This window comes from Oncorhynchus clarkii, chromosome 10 (assembly GCF_045791955.1).
Source record: "Oncorhynchus clarkii lewisi isolate Uvic-CL-2024 chromosome 10, UVic_Ocla_1.0, whole genome shotgun sequence".
NCBI lineage: Eukaryota > Metazoa > Chordata > Actinopteri > Salmoniformes > Salmonidae > Oncorhynchus > Oncorhynchus clarkii.
In genome coordinates this window covers 63,464,575-63,485,243 of record NC_092156.1, presented here as the reverse complement: position 1 = coordinate 63,485,243, position 20,669 = coordinate 63,464,575, and the positions used below count along the sequence as shown (strand labels likewise).

Genomic DNA, 20,669 nt, shown 5'->3' with positions numbered 1-20,669 from the left:
CTGATCATATGGTGCAGTACAAGGATCATATGGTGCAGTACAATGATCATATGGTACAGTACAATGCTCATATGGTGCAGTACAATGCTCATATTGTGCAGTACAATGCTCACATGCAATACAGTACTATTGTAAATGACAGCCCAATGGCTGGACGTGCTTATTGACTGTCCTGCTGTTCCACTGCATTTATAATGAATAAAATCCACTACACTATAAAGGTTATTGTGAGGCACAGACAGCCACAGACACACTTGGGATGTCCCTCTCTCACTTCCCTCTCTCTGTTACTTATCTTTCTGCAGAACCTGTGATAGCTTGTACACTAAGACCAGTTAGTGACACAGATTTTAAAGCAGCCTCATATCGTCCAGACCCCCCCCCCAATCCTCATGTCTCCCCTCCCACCTTTGTTCCAATAATAATAGAGATTAATCTGTCTGCGATTTGAGGGAATTACATGGAGTTTTCAGGTCACTGTCTGTCAAGGCCTCAACTCCCAGGTACTCTGCTGTGTGTGTGTGTGTGTGTGTGTGTGTGTGTGTGTGTGTGTGTGTGTGTGTGTGTGTGTGTGTGTGTGTGTGTGTGTGTGTGTGTGTGTGTGTGTGTGTGTGTGTGTGTGTGTGTGTGTGTGTGTGTGTGTGTGTGTGTGTGTGTCATTGTGTGTGCGTGCGCGAGCTGCTGTGTGACCCGTCGTCATATGGTACGGTGGCCCCATTAGGACATAATTGTCCCTTTCTCAAGGTCTCCTCTAACCAGCAGGAGAGGATGACAGGGCCCAGAACAGTGTGTTACTCAGCACAAATGTCAGTGCATATATTCATGTGGTGCTCCTCGTAAGGGATCACTCTTTATAATGGCATAGAACCTCCTCAAATGTCTCTGACAGTGCCCTCTTTTGTCTTATAATTAAATATACCCTTTTCCACTAGATATCTGTAATCAAAGTGAATCACAAACCTTTCTCAGGTACATCCGAGAAGGCCTTCTTTGTGCTTGATATGAACTCAGGAAGCAGTGATAGAGATAGCAACAGCTTGAGAATGAATGGGCTTAGATGAGTTTACCAGGAGGCATGTGTTTGATCGGGGGAGACTACAAAGAGGAATGTGAGGAATCATCCATGTGCTACTGAAGCCGCCCCTCTTTCTCTATTCATCTCTCTCTCTCTCTCTCTCTCTCCCTCTCCCCCCTCTCTCTCTCTCCTTCACAGGAAGGGTGTGTGTGGTGCAGCCGTTTGAAATCAGCCTCAAATGAAAGCACTGATGAGCAATTAGAAAAGGTTTACAATGTCGCAATCATCAGCCATTATTATAATCAACTTCAGAGTGAAGTGAGGCCCTTGAAATCCTCCCCTCCACCGCAAACAGGAGGTTGTGTGTGTGTGTTGATGGGAGAGTGAGAGAGACTGTGTGACAGAGGGGGTGTGTGTCTACGTGCACTTTCTCACTCCTTTTAGAGAGATATCCATCAACTTCTCTCCACACACGCAGCACTCACTGTAGGAACCCAAGAGCACTTCAAGCCAGACGTGTACTGTTCCCCATGCATCACTCTCCACACCTGACAGCCAAAGTTCCTTTACCTCAAGCCCCATTGCCCACTACAAACTCATATCAGCCCTGCACTTCTTTCTCTCTCTCTCTCTCTTTCTCTCTCTCTCTGTTTCTCTCTGTTTCTCTCTCTCTCTCTTCTCTCTGTCTCTTCTTTTTCAATGATCGCTCATTGGCCAGGTAATGGCAGCTACATGGGAAATGAATGCCTAGTTAACCATGCACAGCCACACACACCCACCCACCCAGCCCACAAACCGACACATTCATTATCCCTGCCCACTCTGCTAACTGCTTTGTGTGGCACTTCACCTTGGAGGGAGATGGACTGGAAATTCATATTTCATCCATAGTGGCTTTTGTTTGATGATTCAGACCGGGATGAGCAGTATGTCACCCTGCATTCTGATGATGCCGTTAGTTAGTGTGTGTTATTAACAGAGTTTATGAAATAAACTGTGTGTGTGTGTGTGTGTGTTGAGAAAGAAACTCAGTTGGAGATGTGTGATTAGGAGAGAAGGAAAGGGCTGTTCAGCTGACAAATCATAGCAAATGTTTTATATAAAGAGTTTAGATTCACACTGTGTGTGTGTGTGTGTGTGTGTGTGTGTGTGTGTAACGTTCGTCTTCCTCCTCTTCTGAGGAGGAGTAGCAAGGATCGGAGGACCAATGCACAGCGTGGTATGTGTTCATGATGAATTTATTAAACACAGAACACTAAAACAAAAATAACAAAGAGAATGACACGAAACAGTCCTGTCTGGTGACAGACACAAAGACAGAAAACAATCACCCACCAAACACAGGTGGGAAAAGGCTACCTAAGTATGATTCTCAATCAGAGACAACTAACGACACCTGCCTCTGATTGAGAACCATACCAGGCCAAACGCAAAACACAACATAGAAAAACGAACATAGACAACCCACCCCAACTCACGCCCTGATCAACCTAAAACAAAGACAAAACAAAATAACTTAAGTCAGAACGTGACAGTATTGTAATGGTGTGTCTCATATTTGTAAGTGTGGTGGGGAGGGGGGGGGGGGGGCAGCTGTGTGTTTGTTAATGGTGGTATAGAGTCCCTGTGGTCATGTCTGACACAGCAGAGTAGAGCACCAACACTCCCTAGAGGCAGTGGTGTAAAGTACTTAAGTACAAAATACTTAAAAGTACTGCTTAAGTAGTTTTTTGTGGTATCTGTACTTTACTTTACTATTTAAATGTTTGACTTTGACTTTTACTTCACTACTTTCTTTAAAAAAAGAATGTACTTTGTACATACATTTTCCCTGACACCTAAAAGTACTCGTTACATTTTGCATGGCCAGCAGGACAGGAAAATGGTCCAGTTCAGGCACTTATCAAGAGAACATCTCCGGTCATCCCTACTGCTTCTGATCTGGTGGACTCACTAAACACAAATGCTTCATTTGTAAATTGTGTCTGAGTGTTGGAGTGTGCCCCTGGATATCTGTACATTTAAAAAACAAGGAAATGATGCCATCTGGATTGTTTAATATAGGGAATTTGAAATGATTTAAACTTTCACTTTCAATATTTAAGTTTATTTTAGCAATTACATTTACTTTTGATACTTAAGTACATTTAAAACAAACTACTTTGAGACTTTTACGCAAGTAGTATTTTACTGGGTGACTTTCACTTTTACTTGAGTCAATTTATACTAAGGTATACACTTTTACTCAAGTATGACAATTGGGTACTTTTTCCACCACTGCCTAGAGGACCAGTGACCTGAGATAGCACTATCATCTTACTACCCCACCCACCCACCACAAACTCTCTCTCTCTCTCTCTCTCTCTCTCTCTCTCTCTCTCTCTCTCTCTCTCTCTCTCTCTTTTTAACAGGTCACCTGACAAGTCACCTTTGGAGCTGCAGTTCACACATTAAACCCCACTGTTTACCTCCCCACACACACACACACACACACACCCCTTCCCCACACATACCGTCATTGGCTCTGTATGAGTCCCTCTTTAAGACAACTGTGTCGTATCATGCTGTCTTCCTATACATGCACCACCTAATAGGATTTTGTTTTATTTAGTGTATGTGTGAGTTAAGTTTTGTTTTGTCCTCTAAATTGGCCATCCCATTCAACAGTACAATGAATGTCATTGTTAGTATTGCTGTCTTTTTTATTTGATATAAAAAATAAATAAATAAACTGTGTCGTATCATCCAGTTTGATCAGCAGCCAGAGCTCCCCCATCACTTGAGTCCCATCAGCAGTCTGCTCACACACATAGCAGGCGGGAAGTCCCAGCCGGGGGCCAAAGGTCGGCCATGTTGGCGCAAGGATTAGCTTAATGCTAGGTAAACTAACAGAAGCGAGATTAGCCTAGAGCCCGCCGACATACAGCACACAATGATAATGATGGGATTTTCACCTTGGGCGTTTTGTTTGCCTGGCTGGATTACAATTAAGCACTGTAGCAAAAACAGAAAACATGCAGAGGGAGTGAAGCAGCGGAGTCTGTGTGTGTGTGTGTGTGTGTGTGTGTGTGTGTGTGTGTGTGTGTGTGTGTGTGTGTTCCTGCATGCGTGCATCAAGCATGTGTGTGTCTTCAGCCAGCTCCGATGGAGAGGGTTTATGTGTGTGTGTGTTCCTGCATGCATGCGTGCATCAAGCATGTGTGTGTCTTCAGCCAGCTCCGATGGAGAGGGTTTATGTGTGTGTGTGTCACTCCGTGAGGTCCCCCTCAATGTGACATTCAGTTAATCAGATCTGGATGCTAGCGTGTTGGATCAGTATGTTTTCTACCCCCTCGCAGCCCTCCTCCAATACTAAATAGAAACATCCACTTATCTCTCCCAGAATTTATCCTGTAATCTGTCAAAGTGCTTTTAACTGAAGAGCAGCAGAGACATATTTACTAATTAATTTGTGTCAATAAACTATTAACTCAGTGCTGCTCGGAAAAACACGGATTTGCAGAAACTCTCCAAATGAAAAATGTCTCTTTCTCACTTTCTCTCTCTCTGTCATTCCTATATATACAGTACCAGTCAACAGTTTGGACACACCTACTTGTTCAAGGGTTTTTCTTTATTTTTTGCTATTTTCTACATTGTAGAATAATAGTGAAGACATCAACACTATGAAATAACACATGTCAAAACATGTCGTAACCAAAAAGTGTTTAAACAAATCAAAATATATTCTATATTTGAGATTCTACCCTTTGCCTTGATGACAACTTTGCACACTCTTAGCGTTCTCTCAACCAGCTTCATGAGGTTTGCCCACATCCACAGTCAACAGTCATAACCCTTCACCCGGAGGTGAAAACAGTGAGTATTGGCAGAAACAAGAGAGAATAGAGTGGAAGTCGTCTCAGTTCACTGTCAGCTGGTTGAATAAGAAGACGAGCCACGCTAAGTCATTGACACACTGACAGATGGAAAGGGAATAGCACCGGGAGAATAGATTGAGTGGGTGAGTGAGATGGAGGTGAGTGAGAAAGATGCTAGTGCTATTGAGAGGGTTTTCAGCCCAATGGTGCTGATGCTGTAGCTGCATGGAGAAGAGATGGAGGGATGAGATGGAGAGATGAGATGACGAGATTAAATGTGTATTTATTAAGGATCCCCAGCAGCTACGCTCTTCCTGGGGTCTGGCAACATTAAGGCAGTTACGGTATCAACAATTTCAAATATGAAATTACATTACATTTCATAGCACTTTTCACAACACATTAAGGGTGTTCCCTCAGGCCACTACTCTACTATCACATATCTACAACACAAAATCCATGTGTACGTGTGTAGTGTGTGTATTATCATGTGTACGTGTGTAGTGTGTTTATTATCATGTGTACGTGTGTCTGTACCTGTGTGTGTGTCTCTTCACAGTCCCCGCTGTTCCATAAGGTGTATTTTTATCTGTTTTCTAACTCTGATTCTACTGCTTGCCTCAGTTACCTGATGTGGAACAGAGTCCCATGTAGTCATGGCTCTACAGTGCCTTGCAAAAGTATTCATCCCCCTTGCCATTTGTCCTATTTTGTTCCATTACAACCTGTCATTTAAATTGATTTTTATTTTCGATTTCATGTAATGAACATACACAAAATAGTCCACATTGGTGAAGTGAAATGAAAAAATTACTTATTTCAAAAAATTCTAAAAAAAAAAAAATGGAAAAGTGGTGCGTGCATATGTATTCATCCTCTTTGCTATGAAGCCCCTAAATAAGATCTGGTTCAACCAATTAACTGCAGAAGTCACATAATTAGTTAAATAAAGTCCACCTGTGTGCAATCTAAGTGTCACATGATCTGTCACATGATCTCAGTATATACCTGTTCTGAAAGGCCCCAGAGTGCAACACCACTTAGCAAGAGGCACCACCAAGCAAGCGGCACCATGAAGACCAAGGAGCTCTCCAAACAGGTCTGGGACAAAGTTGTGAAGAAGTACAGATCAGGCTTGGATTATAAAAAAATATCAGAAACGTTGAACATCCCAGGGAGCACCATAAAATCTATTATTAAAAAATTTAAAGAATTAGGCACCACAATAAACCTGCCAAGTGACGGCCGCCCACCAACACTCAGACCAGGCAAGGAGGGCATTAATCATAGAGGCAAAAAAGAGACCAAAGATAACCCTGAAGGAGCTGAAAAATTAAACAGCGGAAATTGGAGTATCTGTCCATAGGACCACTTTAAGCCGTACACTCCACAGAGCTGGGCTTTACGGAAGAGTGGCCAGAAAAAAGCCATTGCTTAAAGAAAAAAAATAAGCAAACATGTTTGGTGTTCGCCAAAAAGGCATGTGGGAGACTCCCCAAACATATGGAAGAAGGTACTCTGGTCAGATGAGATTAAAATTGAGCTTTTTGGCTATCAAGAAAAGCTCTATGTCTGGCGCAAACCCAACACCTCTCATCACACCGAGAACACCATCCCCACAGTGAAGCATGGTGGTTGCAGTATGTTTTTCATCAGCAGAGACTGGGAAACTGGTCAGAATTTAAGAAATGATGGATGGTGCTAAATACAGGGAAATTCTTGAGGGAAACCTGTTTCAGTCTTCCAGTAATTTGAGACTGGGACGGAGGTTCGCCTTCCAGGAGGACAACGACCCTAAGCATACTGCTAAAGCAACACTTGAGTGGTTTAAGGGGAAACATTTAAATGTCTTGGAATGGCCTAGTCAAAGCCCAGCCCTCAATCCAATTGAGAATCTGTGGTATGACTTAAAGATTACTGTACACCAGCGGTACCCATCCATCTTGAAGGAGCTGCAGCAGTTTTGCCTTAAGGAATGGGCAAAAATCCCAGTGGCTAGATGTGCCAACCTTATAGAGACATACCTCAAGAGACTTGCAGCTGTAAATGCTGCAAAAGGTGGCTCTACAAAGTATTGACTTTGGGGGGTGAATAGTTATGCACGCTCAAGTTCATTTTTTAAATTATTTGTTCACAATGAAAAATATTTAGCATCTTCAAAGTGGTAGGCATGTCGTGTAAATCAAATGATACAAACCCCCCCCACAAAAAGTATATTTTAATTTCAGGTTGTAAGGCAACAAAATAGGAAAAAAGCCAAGGGGGGTGAATACTTTCGCAAACCACTGTATGTAGTACTGTGCGCCTCCCATAGTCTGTTCTTGACCTGGGGACCTCTGGTGGCATGTCTTGTGGGATATGCATGGGTGTCTGAGCTGTGAGCTAGTAGTTTAAACAGACACCTTAGTGCATTCAGCTTGTCAACACTTCTTACTAAAACAAGTGGTAAAGAAGTCAATCTCTCCAACAATTTGAACCATGAGAGATTTACGGGGCCAGCCGTGCTGCCCTGTTCTGAGCCAATTGTAATTTCTCGTGGTCCCTCTTTGAGATGGAGAGATGAGGAAGCACACTTGGCAAGGAGGCATAAGATCTAGCTGGGTCTTCACTTCTCCTCTCCTAGGTGTAAGACACTGGGCACACACGCATGGGTGAGATCTTCTCTCTCTAGAGGAGAGGAAGCCGTGTTGCCTCAGAGAAGAAGAAAGTGCCTTTTAGTTTCATAATACTTATTAAACAGCTTGGAGTTGGTTCACAGAGCTGGTTCACAGGATATGTGTGAATTTACAGAAACGCACAAGTTCCTTGTTGGTGTTGGTGTGGTTTGACGCCCTGCGTCTTAGGAGAAGGAGGGCGGGTTTGGTTAATTAGGGAACCTGTGCAATTAGAAGCGAAACAGGAAGTGCGTCTGTCGTCAGGATGGAATTTCAAACCTGGATAGTGAAACAACATTTTATGGGGTTACACACCTCAGTGACTTTGCAGCTTCTAGGTTCAGAACAAGAAGCTGTGATGAAACCCTACTCTGAGTGGGAAGAGGAGATCTGACACACACACACACACACACACACACACACACACACACACACACACACACACACACACACACACACACACACACACACACACACACACACACACACCTGTCCTACATGTGTTTATGTAACGTCACAATCTCAACAGACAAGGGTAATCCTGCTGCCTCCCTTTAGGGAGTGAACCCCGACCCCCAACCTCCTCTCTGTCTGACGGAATCTACACTAACCATTATGAGCGTTTCCGTTGTCTCCTTCCCTCCTCTTCCCTCTCTTTCCCCAGTCTCCCATCTTTGTCTTTCTCCTCTCTCCTCGCTGTCCTCCTCCTCTCTGTCTCCTTCGCTCCTCATTGTCTCCGGTTGCATACAGGGATCAAATTATTTCCCGTTTCCATCCGTTGTCAATTACAACTACGGTGCTCCCGCTAACAGGGACACTTTAGCGTGGGAGAGGAAACGTCTCACACACACAAACACACACACACACACGTCACCCCACAGCCGCCGCTCAAACAATTAGCCCAAAGAAAACACTGTCCTCATTGATTTATTGACCTTCCAGAATGCAGGAATTTGTTATACTATTCTCGAACTTGAAACATGGGAGAAGTGTGTGTGTGTGTGTGTGTGTGTGTGTGGTGTGTGTGTGTGTGCGGTTCTCTAGTGAGAAAGTTGGTATGGTATCATCTGGAAGTCTTTCAGTGAGTGAAGGGGGGAACATGGGAAGAGCTTAGACCGTGTCCAAACCTTGTTAACCCAATCCATCAACACAGACTCCAGAGACAGACTGTGGGACTGATGCTAACCAGAGATACCACACATTTAGTGTTATTGTGGCATCTGTGTGCACACTAATGAATACAATGACGATGGCCCCCGAGGGTTTTCTATGACAGGGACCCAGTAGTGGTGAGGTTCTCAACTCTGAGAGGCTTCTTGTTCTTGTCAGACTGTTTGAGAATTGTTTTAATTGATTGAGAGCTGCATCTTTTTACACTATTTGGAACTGAGTCAATCATTGTCATGCTTCCTGATTTGATTCAGACTTGTTGAAAACATATTTTTCATTAAAAAAATGTTAAGGCCAATGTTGTTTTCCGTTGAATCATCTTTTGTTAGGAATATATGCATTTCTTTGGCTTATGTAGACCCTGCCTGGCTACTCTCCAGGACTTTTGTAGGCCCTGCCTGGATACTCTCCAGGACTTTAGTAGGCCCTGCCTGGATACTCTCCAGGACTTTAGTAGGCCCTGCCTGGATACTCTCCAGGACTTTTGTAGGCCCTGCCTGGCTACTCTCCAGGACTTTTGTAGGCCCTGCCTGGCTACTCTCCAGGACTTTAGTAGACCCTGCCTGGCTACTCTCCAGGACTTTTGTAGGCCCTGCCTGGATACTCTCCAGGACTTTTGTAGGCCCTGCCTGGCTACTCTCCAGGACTTTAGTAGACCCTGCCTGGATACTCTCCAGGACTTTAGTAGACCCTGCCTGGATACTCTCCAGGACTTGTGTAGGCCCTGCCTGGCTACTCTCCAGGACTTTAGTAGACCCTGCCTGGATACTCTCCAGGACTTTTGTAGGCCCTGCCTGGCTACTCTCCAGGACTTTAGTAGACCCTGCCTGGATACTCTCCAGGACTTATGTAGGCCCTGCCTGGATACTCTCCAGGACTTTAGTAGGCCCTGCCTGGATACTCTCCAGGACTTTAGTAGACCCTGCCTGGATACTCTCTAAGACTTTAGTAGGCCCTGCCTGGATACTCTCCAGGACTTTAGTAGGCCCTGCCTGGATACTCTCCAGGACTTTTGTAGGCCCTGCCTGGCTACTCTCCAGGACTTTTGTAGGCCCTGCCTGGCTACTCTCCAGGACTTTAGTAGACCCTGCCTGGCTACTCTCCAGGACTTTAGTAGACCCTGCCTGGATACTCTCCAGGACTTTTGTAGGCCCTGCCTGGATACTCTCCAGGACTTATGTAGGCCCTGCCTGGATACTCTCCAGGACTTATGTAGGCCTTGCCTGGCTACTCTCCAGGACTTTAGTAGACCCTGCCTGGATACTCTCCAGGACTTTTGTAGGCCCTGCCTGGCTACTCTCCAGGACTTTTGTAGGCCCTGCCTGGCTACTCTCCAGGACTTTAGTAGACCCTGCCTGGATACTCTCCAGGACTTTTGTAGGCCCTGCCTGGCTACTCTCCAGGACTTTTGTAGACCCTGCCTGGATACTCTCCAGGACTTATGTAGGCCCTGCCTGGATACTCTCCAGGACTTTAGTAGGCCCTGCCTGGATACTCTCCAGGACTTTAGTAGGCCCTGCCTGGCTACACTCCAGGACTTTTGTAGGCCCTGCCTGGAAACTCTCCAATACTTATGTAGGCCCTGCCTGGATACTCTCCAGGACTTTTGTAGGCCCTGCCTGGCTACTCTCCAGGACTTTTTTAGGCCCTGCCTGGATACTCTCCAGGACTTTAGTAGACCCTGCCTGGATACTCTCCAGGACTTTTGTAGGCCCTGCCTGGCTACTCTCCAGGACTTTAGTAGACCCTGCCTGGATACTCTCCAGGACTTATGTAGACCCTGCCTGGCTACTCTCCAGGACTTTAGTAGACCCTGCCTGGATACTCTCCAGGACTTATGTAGGCCCTGCCTGGATACTCTCCAGGACTTTAGTAGGCCCTGCCTGGATACTCTCCAGGACTTTAGTAGGCCCTGCCTGGCTACACTCCAGGACTTTTGTAGGCCCTGCCTGGAAACTCTCCAATACTTATGTAGGCCCTGCCTGGATACTCTCCAGGACTTTTGTAGGCCCTGCCTGGCTACTCTCCAGGACTTTTGTAGGCCCTGCCTGGCTACTCTCCAGGACTTTTGTATGCCCTGCCTGGCTACTCTCCATGACTTTTGTAGGCCCTGCCTGGCTACTCTCCAGGACTTTTGTAGGCCCTGCCTGGCTACTCTCCAGGACTTTTGTAGGCCCTGCCTGGCTACTCTCCAGGACTTTTGTAGGCCCTGCCTGGCTACTCTCCAGGACTTTAGGCTCTCTACTCTGTGTGCCTTAGTTGAAAAATGTTGTAGCACACAAACATATTTGAGGTAACAAACCGTTTTCTTTGAAGTAATGTTGCAAGCGTGACGGTCATGAATCCGTTTTCTGTGTATTCTCCATGGCTCTCAGGGGTTGCGGTACAGTGAAGTAATCATTGCAACAATTATCATCTTGGTGATTTCTTTCTATGCGCACTGGTTCTCATAAATAAAAAATTCCAGGTCGCACAGCTAAATATTTAGGGGCATATGCGAGTAAAATACGTAGTTGCATTGTAGAGCCGTGTATTTCACTCAACCATGAAGCAAAGATCATTCACTGTAGCATCAATGCTTTATCAAGGTCAGCAACATAGTTTCCTGTTTCTCTCATTATGACCAGTCTATCCAGTTGACACCGTAGTGTCCTCCATGTTTGATCCAAAATGGCCTCCCTCCGTGTGGTTTCCATCCGGCCCATTCAGTATCTCACCCGCTCTGGGGAACAGAGGAGCCTCCCGCTCTGTTTGACTGGCGTGACCGTCAATCTGTAGCTCAGGGGGTTGGCACCAGACTCCACACTGAGGGAAAATTGAACAGCAACCGATCATGTGGGTTTGTGTTGAACAGAAGGAGGGCTGTGTCCTCTGAGACCTTGTGATGTTTCTTCTGGCTCTGGACCGGTGTGGATGACGAGGGAAGGCCGACCTGGTCTGGCTTGCCAGAAGAGCTGCAGAGTTTCTACACGGAGATACTGAAGAGATACTGCAGCAGATATCAGAGATACTGCAGAGATACTGCAGCAGATATCAGCGATACTGCAGAGATACTGCAGCAGATATCAGCGATACTGCAGCAGATATCAGAGATACTGCAGAGATACTGCAGCAGATATCAGCGATACTGCAGAGATACTGCAGCAAATATCAGAGATACTGCAGCAGGTATCAGAGATACTGCAGAGATACTGCAGCAGATATCAGAGATACTGCAGCAGATATCAGAGATACTGCAGAGATACTGCAGCAGATATCAGAGATACTGCAGCAGGTATCAGAGATACTGCAGAGATACTGCAGCAGATATCAGAGATACTGCAGAGATACTGCAGCAGATATCAGAGATACTGCAGCAGGTATCAGAGATACTGCAGAGATACTGCAGCAGATATCAGAGATACTGCAGAGATACTGCAGCAGATATCAGCGATACTGCAGAGATACTGCAGCAGATATTAGAGATACTGCAGAGATACTGCAGCAGATATCAGAGATACTGCAGCAGGTATCAGAGATACTGCAGAGATACTGCAGCAGATATCAGAGATACTGCAGAGATACTGCAGAGATACTGCAGCAGATATCAGAGATACTGCAGAGATACTGCAGCAGGTCTCAGAGATACTGCAGCAGATATCAGCGACACTGCATAGATGCTGCAGCAGATATCAGAGATACTGCAGAGATACTGCAGCAGATATCAGAGATACTGCAGCAGATATCAGAGATACAGCAGAGATACTGCAGCAGATATCAGAGATACTGCAGAGATACTGCAGCAGATATCAGAGATACTGCAGCAGGTATCAGAGATAATGCAGAGATACTGCAGCAGATATTAGAGATACTGCAGCAGATATCAGAGATACTGCAGCAGATATCAGAGATACTGCAGAGATACTGCAGCAGGTCTCAGAGATACTGCAGCAGATATCAGCGACACTGCATAGATGCTGCAGAGATACTGAAAAGGTACTGCAGCAGATATCAGAGATAGTGTGGGATAGAGAGGGAGAGATAAGTAAGATCTGTGTGGGTGTGTGTTAGGCTTGGGTGATATACCGTATATACCGTATACCAGGGTACTTGGAAAAAGCCACGAGATGGTTTTTCAATACTGTCAAAACGATTTAATTGAAGTTGTTCAATAAATTAGAATATTTGTAGCTACTTTTTAAGTTGTTACCAGTAGTCAACTTGTGCAATACCTTCAAGCAGATTTCAGATAAAGCAGATTGCATTCCTCATTCCTCATTTCACCTGTCACATTATTTTACATTATGAAGCTTACCATTGTGCCCCAGAGCATTTGAGCCAGCCAGGTGTTTGTTTGTAAATAGCACAACGGGAGAAAGCGGGAGCTGGTAAGTCCATAGCGTTCTTTATCTATTGGAGAGTCACTGTTGTGAGGCACACATGAGGTGATGAAGTTACGCTTGTATGAGATTCACTACTAAATGTTTGCCACCAGATACCTTATTATAGCTTTCTGCCAGAAGTCAAAGAGCTGTCCAGCTGCCATTGTTTCCCTGTGCTTCCTAATAGTGTTGTCTTTCTCCTCCATTCTTTTCCCTCTCTGCTCCAAGTGCACATGTTGCTCTTCTTTCAGAAACACATGCGTCACAACTTTGTTCATTTGCACACTTTTTCTCGTTCACTTTGGCTTGTAAATGTCCCCACTCACCGAAAATGACATTCAGTAGCTACTAGCTGTGCTTGTATAACTTTATGAGCTGTATTTGCCTGTCTTTGCAATTAGTTTGTTATTTTTTGTTCGTTAGCATTTAAATAACATTGTCTATGTGATTTCGATGTTAGTTTGCGCTAAGTTGGTTAGCATTCTGGTAATGGAGGCCAATTTTAGCATTTTAGCTCCCCCTTGTGTGCTATGTCGGTAATACTGTAAATCCCGTATGAGAGAAAGACGGTATGAGAATATGAAAATCTAGATACCGCCCAATCCGTGTGTGTGTGTGTGTGTGTGTGTGTGTGTGTGTGTGTGTGTGTGTGTGTGTATTGAGCCTACCTTCAAGAAATCCATAGATACACATTGATCACCCAGCTTGATCAGCTGTTCCCCACAGATTCAGATCATTAGTGGGGAACAACGGATAGTGTTTTTCTGTTCCATGGCGCTTCCCACTGCCAATATTAAACCGCTAAAAATGTCCACTAGGACCCAGGCAGAGACACAGCTCTGCAGCAGAGGCTCTGTGTGAAATCAATGTCAACCAAATGAGTTTGTGTTTTTCTCTTTTGTTTCGCAGCTTAGCCCCTTGAGTCGAGTCAGTTTGTCTCTCTTTTTGGAGATTTATTTTTGTTATTGACCCCAAAGGCTTTAGTCATAGTCTGTTTTGAATAGTGCACGTGAAAGTGGAAAAAAAATTCTGAATGTAATCGCACAAAGTTTGAATGTAATTGCAAAGAAAGTATATATTGTTGTAGGCTCACTCTCCTCATGTGGCCTCTCTCTCCATCTGTCTCTCCATACAGTCTGTCTCTTTCTCTCTCCCTTTCTCTCTGAGTAATCAGAGAAGCTAGACGAGAAAGAAAAACACACCAACTCCGAAAGAAGTGCACCAGATTCTATTCAATTCCTCTCCCCTTGTTACTTCTCTTTGGGAGGAGGCAATTAAGCCCAATTTGCCTTGATTAGGCTGCACGCCTAATGTGCTTGGAAGAGGAGAGAAAAAATGTTGCTCTGCAATTTGGGTGGAAGACACGTGCGAAGAAGACAAGTGATTGCACAGTAACTTTCAATTGCCATTTTAACAAGTGTCAGGATTCGGGAAGGAAAGGAGAACTTTGAGCTGTAATATTGCCTCCCTAGTAGAGAAGCTGTTTTTCTCAAGGAGGCTTGTCGTAGGGTAGTAACACTTTGGTAACACTTTGCGCCGTTATGCCTGAAGGTGTAATGCATTATAATGCTGTTATAATGCATTTTAACACTTGTTTCTAGGGCTTATGCATGCTTATAACAAGTAATAAATCATTATACCTAAGGCTTTAGGTAAAGTGTTACAGGGAATTTCTCCTCCCTATTTCCAGTCTGACCTGGCGGCCATCTTTGTTGGGGCTGACGTGATATCATTCTCCAGCTACAGGTAGGGACCGCTTTGACGAAGCTTTGGATAAACAAGTGATACTGGCAGCGTGGGGGATTTTCTTCTTTCTACACTCACTGCTAGAGAGACTGCCATACAGGTCAGGATGTAGGCCTAGTCACTCATATAGGTCAGGATGTAGGCCTAGTCACTCATACAGGTCAGAATGTAGGCCTAGTCACTCATACAGGTCAGGATGTAGGCCTAGTCACTCATACGGGTCAGGATGTAGGCCTAGTCACTCATACGGGTCAGGATGTAGGCCTAGTCACTCATACGGGTCAGGATGTAGGCCTAGTCACTCATACAGGTCAGGATGTAGGCCTAGTCACTCATACAGGTCAGGATGTAGGCCTAGTCACTCATATAGGTCAGGATGTAGGCCTAGTCACTCATATAGGTCAGGATGTAGGCCTAGTCACTCATATAGGTCAGGATGTAGGCCTAGTCACTCATACGGGTCAGGATGTAGGCCTAGTCACTCATACAGGTCAGGATCTAGGCCTAGTCACTCATATAGGTCAGGATGTAGGCCTAGTCACTCATACAGGTCAGAATGTAGGCCTAGTCACTCATACAGGTCAGGATGTAGGCCTAGTCACTCATACGGGTCAGGATGTAGGCCTAGTCACTCATACAGGTCAGGATGTCGGCCTAGTCACTCATACAGGTCAGGATGTAGGCCTAGTCACTCATACAGGTCAGGATGTAGGCCTAGTCACTCATACAGGTCAGGATGTAGGCCTAGTCACTCATATAGGTCAGGATGTAGGCCTAGTCACTCATACAGGTCAGGATCTAGGCCTAGTCACTCATACAGGTCAGGATGTAGGCCTAGTCACTCATACAGGTCAGGATGTAGGCCTAGTCACTCATACAGGTCAGGATGTAGGCCTAGTCACTCATACAGGTCAGGATGTAGGCCTAGTCACTCATACAGGTCAGGATGTAGGCCTAGTCACTAATACAGGTCAGGATGTAGGCCTAGTCACTCATACAGGTCAGGATGTAGGCCTAGTCACTCATACAGGGGAAGAGTTGGTGGGTTTTCTTCATTTGATGCCAAAAGAGGCTTTCTTTGTCGAAGGGCCAAGCTTCACAAGTCACCCCGTCCCCATTACAGAGTGTTACAGAGAAAAGGTCTAGGCCGGTCTTCCTCTTGGAAGAATAGAATAAAGCACTGGCTGTGTCCCAAAGGGCACCCTATTCCCTATAGTGAATTACTTGTGACCAAACCCCGTATTAGTCCTGGTCAAAAGTAGGGAATAGGGAACCATTTGGGACACAGACACAGTGTTTGAAAAGCCACGGTGTGCCACTGACTCTCCGCTTTCAGAAAGCTCTTTGCCTGCTTCACTTTTGAGTTTTGATTTGGGTGGAAAGTGAAAGGAGTTGTTTTTTGACCTTGTGAACCTTCTTCTCACTTCTCTTTTCAAAAACCTGATTGATTCATTCCGAACAGAACAGGAGTCTGTGTTCTTGTGTCCCAAATGGCACCCTATTCCCTACATAGTGTGCTGTTTTAGACCAGAGGCCTCAAAGGTGTTGGACTATATAGAGAATAGGATGCCATTTGCGACGCACTTGTGTGTGTGTTCCTGTTGCCTTACCGGTTCCTCTTTCCCTGTGAAAGTAGATCTTCACCAAGCCCTTTGAGAAAGTAAAAGCGTTCCCTCACTCTCAGTTCAATTCAATAGACTTTATTGACATGGCAAGTTATATTACTTACAATGTCAATGTACACACTGGTCTGACTAACTGTAATAAAGTAATAATTATAATAAAAGTACTAATACTACTACTACTAATAATAATATTAATACTAATACAAATAATTGTAATACTACTACCACTAATACTACTATATATACTACTACTACCACTACTACTACTACTAATAAGAATACTACTACTACTACCACTACTAATAATACTACTACTACTACTATTACTACTACTACCACTAATAATAATAATAATAATAATAATAATACTACTAATACTACTACTACTACCACTAATAATAATACTAATACTGCTACTAATAATACTACTACTACTACCACTAATAATAATAATAATAATAATAATAATAATAATAATAATAGGAGGCCTAGTAGTAGTGGTAATGATATTAACATTAACAGAAGTACGACAACATTAGTCATGAGAATAATAATATGTTAAAGTAATAGTAGTAGACCAGTCTCAACATGACTGAAAAGCCACATGGTATGAAAGCCAAAACCAAAGAAAATAGCAAATACTATTGTTACATTGGTACTTTTCACTGGCTGTCACTCGGCTTGTGGCAGGAGGCCACATATTTACGTGCCAAAACTGCACATTTAGTTTTTTCCCAATGCGTATTACATATTTTCTGCATTTTTTTTATAGTTTAAAATGATTTGTAATGAAGGATAATTTGGGGAAAGAAAGATTCTCTTATGTCTGAGTATTTGTCCCAGTGTAATAGGTTGCTCTCTCTTTCTTTCTTACTTTATCTTTGTTTCCCTCTCTTTTCTCGTTCCTCTTTCTCTCTCTCTCTGCAGCAGCTTGGGTGCATTAGGGCCACGTCTTCAACTCTGTGTATTTGGTCATTACAGACCAGTGGGCCTCCCTTTAGTAAACATGTCTCAGAGACCGTCAGTACAGGCCCTATAGCCCTTAGTCCCTGTAGAACAAAGACACTCCCAATCCCTCTCAAGGTGTTCCCCTTTAAAACTCCATTACCTTAACCTCGTTAACCAGAGACCACATAGGCCTGCTACACTCGAATCAATCCCTGAGCTGACAAGGTAAAAATCTGTCGTTCTGCCCCTGAGCAAGGCAGTTAACCCACTGTTCCCCGGGCGCCGAAGACGTGGATGCCGATTAAGTCAGCCCCCCGCACCTCTCTGATTCAGAGGGGTTGGGTTAAATGCGGAAGACACATTTCAGTTGAATACATTCAGTTGTTATCCCCCTTTCCCTTCCCTTTCCCTCCCTGAAGTCCCGCCCAGGCCCCCAGCCCCCTTACCCCTATCATTTCCAGACCAGGGTTCAAACACGCCCAACTAGCACTCCAGACAGGCTAAAGGCCAGACTAAAGGCCAGACTAAAGGCCAGACTAAAGGCCAGACTAAAGGCCAGACTAAAGGCCAGACAGGCTAAAGTCCAGACTAAAGGCCAGACTAAAGGCCAGACAGGCTAAAGTCCAGACTAAAGGCTAGACTAAAGGCCAGACAGGCTAAACTCCAGACTAAAGTCCAGACTAAAGGCCAGACAGGCTAAAGTCCAGGCTAAAGTCCAGGCTAAAGTCCAGGCTAAAGTCCAGGCTAAAGTCCAGGCAGGCTAAAGTCCAGGCAGGCTAAAGTCCAGGCAGGCTAAAGTCCAGGCAGGCTAAAGTCCAGACTAAAGTCCAGGCAGGCTAAAGTCCAGACAGGCTAAAGTCCAGACTAAAGGCCAGACTAAAGGCCAGGCTAAAGTCCAGACTAAAGTCCAGGCAGGCTAAAGTCCAGACAGACTAAAGTCCAGACCAAAGTCCAGACAGGCTAACGTCCAGACTAAAGGCTCAAAGTATTTGAAAGATCTCAAATAGTATTTGAATCCTGGTCTGATGGCCACTTTCCCTTTGACTGGTGAGTCCCTGATGCCACACAACAGCCCTCCACCCATCCATCCCTTCATCCCTCCACTCCTCCATCTCTCCCTCCTCATTTAATCTGTGTCCTGGGCGTCATTTTGGGGAAAGTAGCCTTTAAATAACCACCGCACAGCGCAGCAAACCTCTTCAGTATGTGCAGTCTGTCACTTTGCATTAGGAGTCATTATGGCTCCCTGTAGCTTGGTCTGTAGTTTGTTTGTGTATCGGTCTGAGGCATCAGCTGTTTACTGTCTGAGGAGAAGAGGAGGCTTAAAGGATTCATAAGGGACGTAGTGAGACATGGCTGCTATATGAGGGCCTCTCTCTTTCCCCTCTAAAAAATACATTGTTGTTGTATAGAACAATATACAATCTGGTTGAATATAACGCTGAGACTTTCTACATGAAGCCCTGTTCTCCTTCCCTAAAAAATACATATTGGTTATTTTTCTATCCATCAGGTTATTCATTAAATGTATTACCGGGACCATGTACAATTAAAATATACATCTGAAAGGGAAGTTTAATCCAATGTAGCAGACATAGGTAGACTGCTAATTATCTCCAGTCCATGTGCAGGTGACCTATATCCATTATTGTTGTATAATAGCCTTCCAACAGTTCATTTACAGGTGCCCTTTGGTCCATTAGTAACTCACCTCATCAATCATTTCCAGGGAAAACCCTTGTGTTTTCATATAGAAAGAATGTGATTCTTCACGTGAAGTCCAAAAGGTCACATGACAGTTGTAGTGCCGTTGTGTCTTTACGTGCGTCTGCACGCGGTGTGTAATTAATCAACGCTCTGCTTTACCATAAGCAGCTTCGCCTCTCTCTTGTAATGAGCTGATTACTCACGGTGCCGAACCACGTTAATATAGCGAGACCAATAGAAGAACAGCACTTTATTCCACATGGACTTCCAAGGGAAACGTGTCTTCTGTTTTATTCCACATGGACTTCCAAGGGAAACGTGTCTTCTGTTTTATTCCACATGGACTTCCAAGGGAAACGTGTCTTCTGTTTTATTCCACATGGACTTCCAAGGGAAACGTGTCTTCCGTTTTATTCCAACTCCTCTGAAATGCACACATACATACAGAGAACACATACAGGACCAATAGTAACACAGAAATACTATGGCCATGTTCAAATCTGGCCTGCCTACTACTTACTTAAACTGCATACTGTGTACTAATCGTGCTGCACACTCATGACCGAAACGTTCTTTCTTGCCTTGCATTGGTAAACGCGGGTTGTCTTGTCATTCTTCAACACTGTTGTAGTACAACGGCTGTGCAAGTGCCTTATTTTGCGCAGAGGAAGGGAGCTAATCGTACTGCACACTATTTAGAACGTACTATTTAGTACAAACGTATGCCCGTAAGCAGCAAATATCAACATACTGAGAAGGCGTCATTGAATGCGCAATCGCACTTGTTCCCGGCCATTCATTCATTTTTGTAGAGCACGTCCCCTGTTCTGATTTTCAGCTGTTGTCGGACACACGTGTTTGTGAAAAGACGATTCTCTTCCAGATTAAACTAGATTTAAAAAAAAAAACGAACTGAGTATGACATCCGGGCATTTAAAGTATACTCGATTTTTTTAAATTTCACATAGTGAAATGTAATGGATGTCCATGATGTGAATTTCAAATGGAAGTATTCCTTAACACTAGAACCGCTGGGCCTCGAGGAACACCCCTTCAAGCATTCTGACTGCAACTTTCGAACAGTAATTAATACAATTCGTATATGCTATCTCAAAAATAATCATACTATACTACTAATACTATATTTGCTTGTGGGTGCGCAGACCACGAGCCACTTCAGACCCCTCATGATGAGATCAGAGTTGCCCATACCTGCAGTAACAACAAAAAAACATGACAAATGCAGAAATTTGTGCAGTGCCTTTGTTATGACTATGAAACAGAAAGCACATGTGTTGGAACACGGTAACAGCTTCTTTTTACAACGACAACAAAAAATACCCCAGCTACCAAGACACATGGTCAAATTATGAAAACATATGTAGCCGAAACATCATTATAAGCTTGATGAACACACAAAAAAAAATCTGCACAAAAGCAATGATATTATAATGAATATAAGTGTCAAAATAGTCTAGTTATTGTCAGCTCATGCTTACGTTACAGTCGACACACATTTTTGTAACTTTCACTTGCTTGACACACTTTGACATACCAACATACAGACCAAGAGTAACACAGAA

The 20,669-nt window shown here is 44.2% G+C and overlaps 1 protein-coding gene across 1 annotated transcript in view; it reads left to right on the top strand.

The window, feature by feature from the left end:
* Positions 1-20,669, top strand: part of LOC139419314 (teneurin-3-like) — a 405,690-nt gene that overhangs the window by 39,963 nt on the left and 345,058 nt on the right. The gene's annotated exons all lie outside the window — the stretch shown is intronic.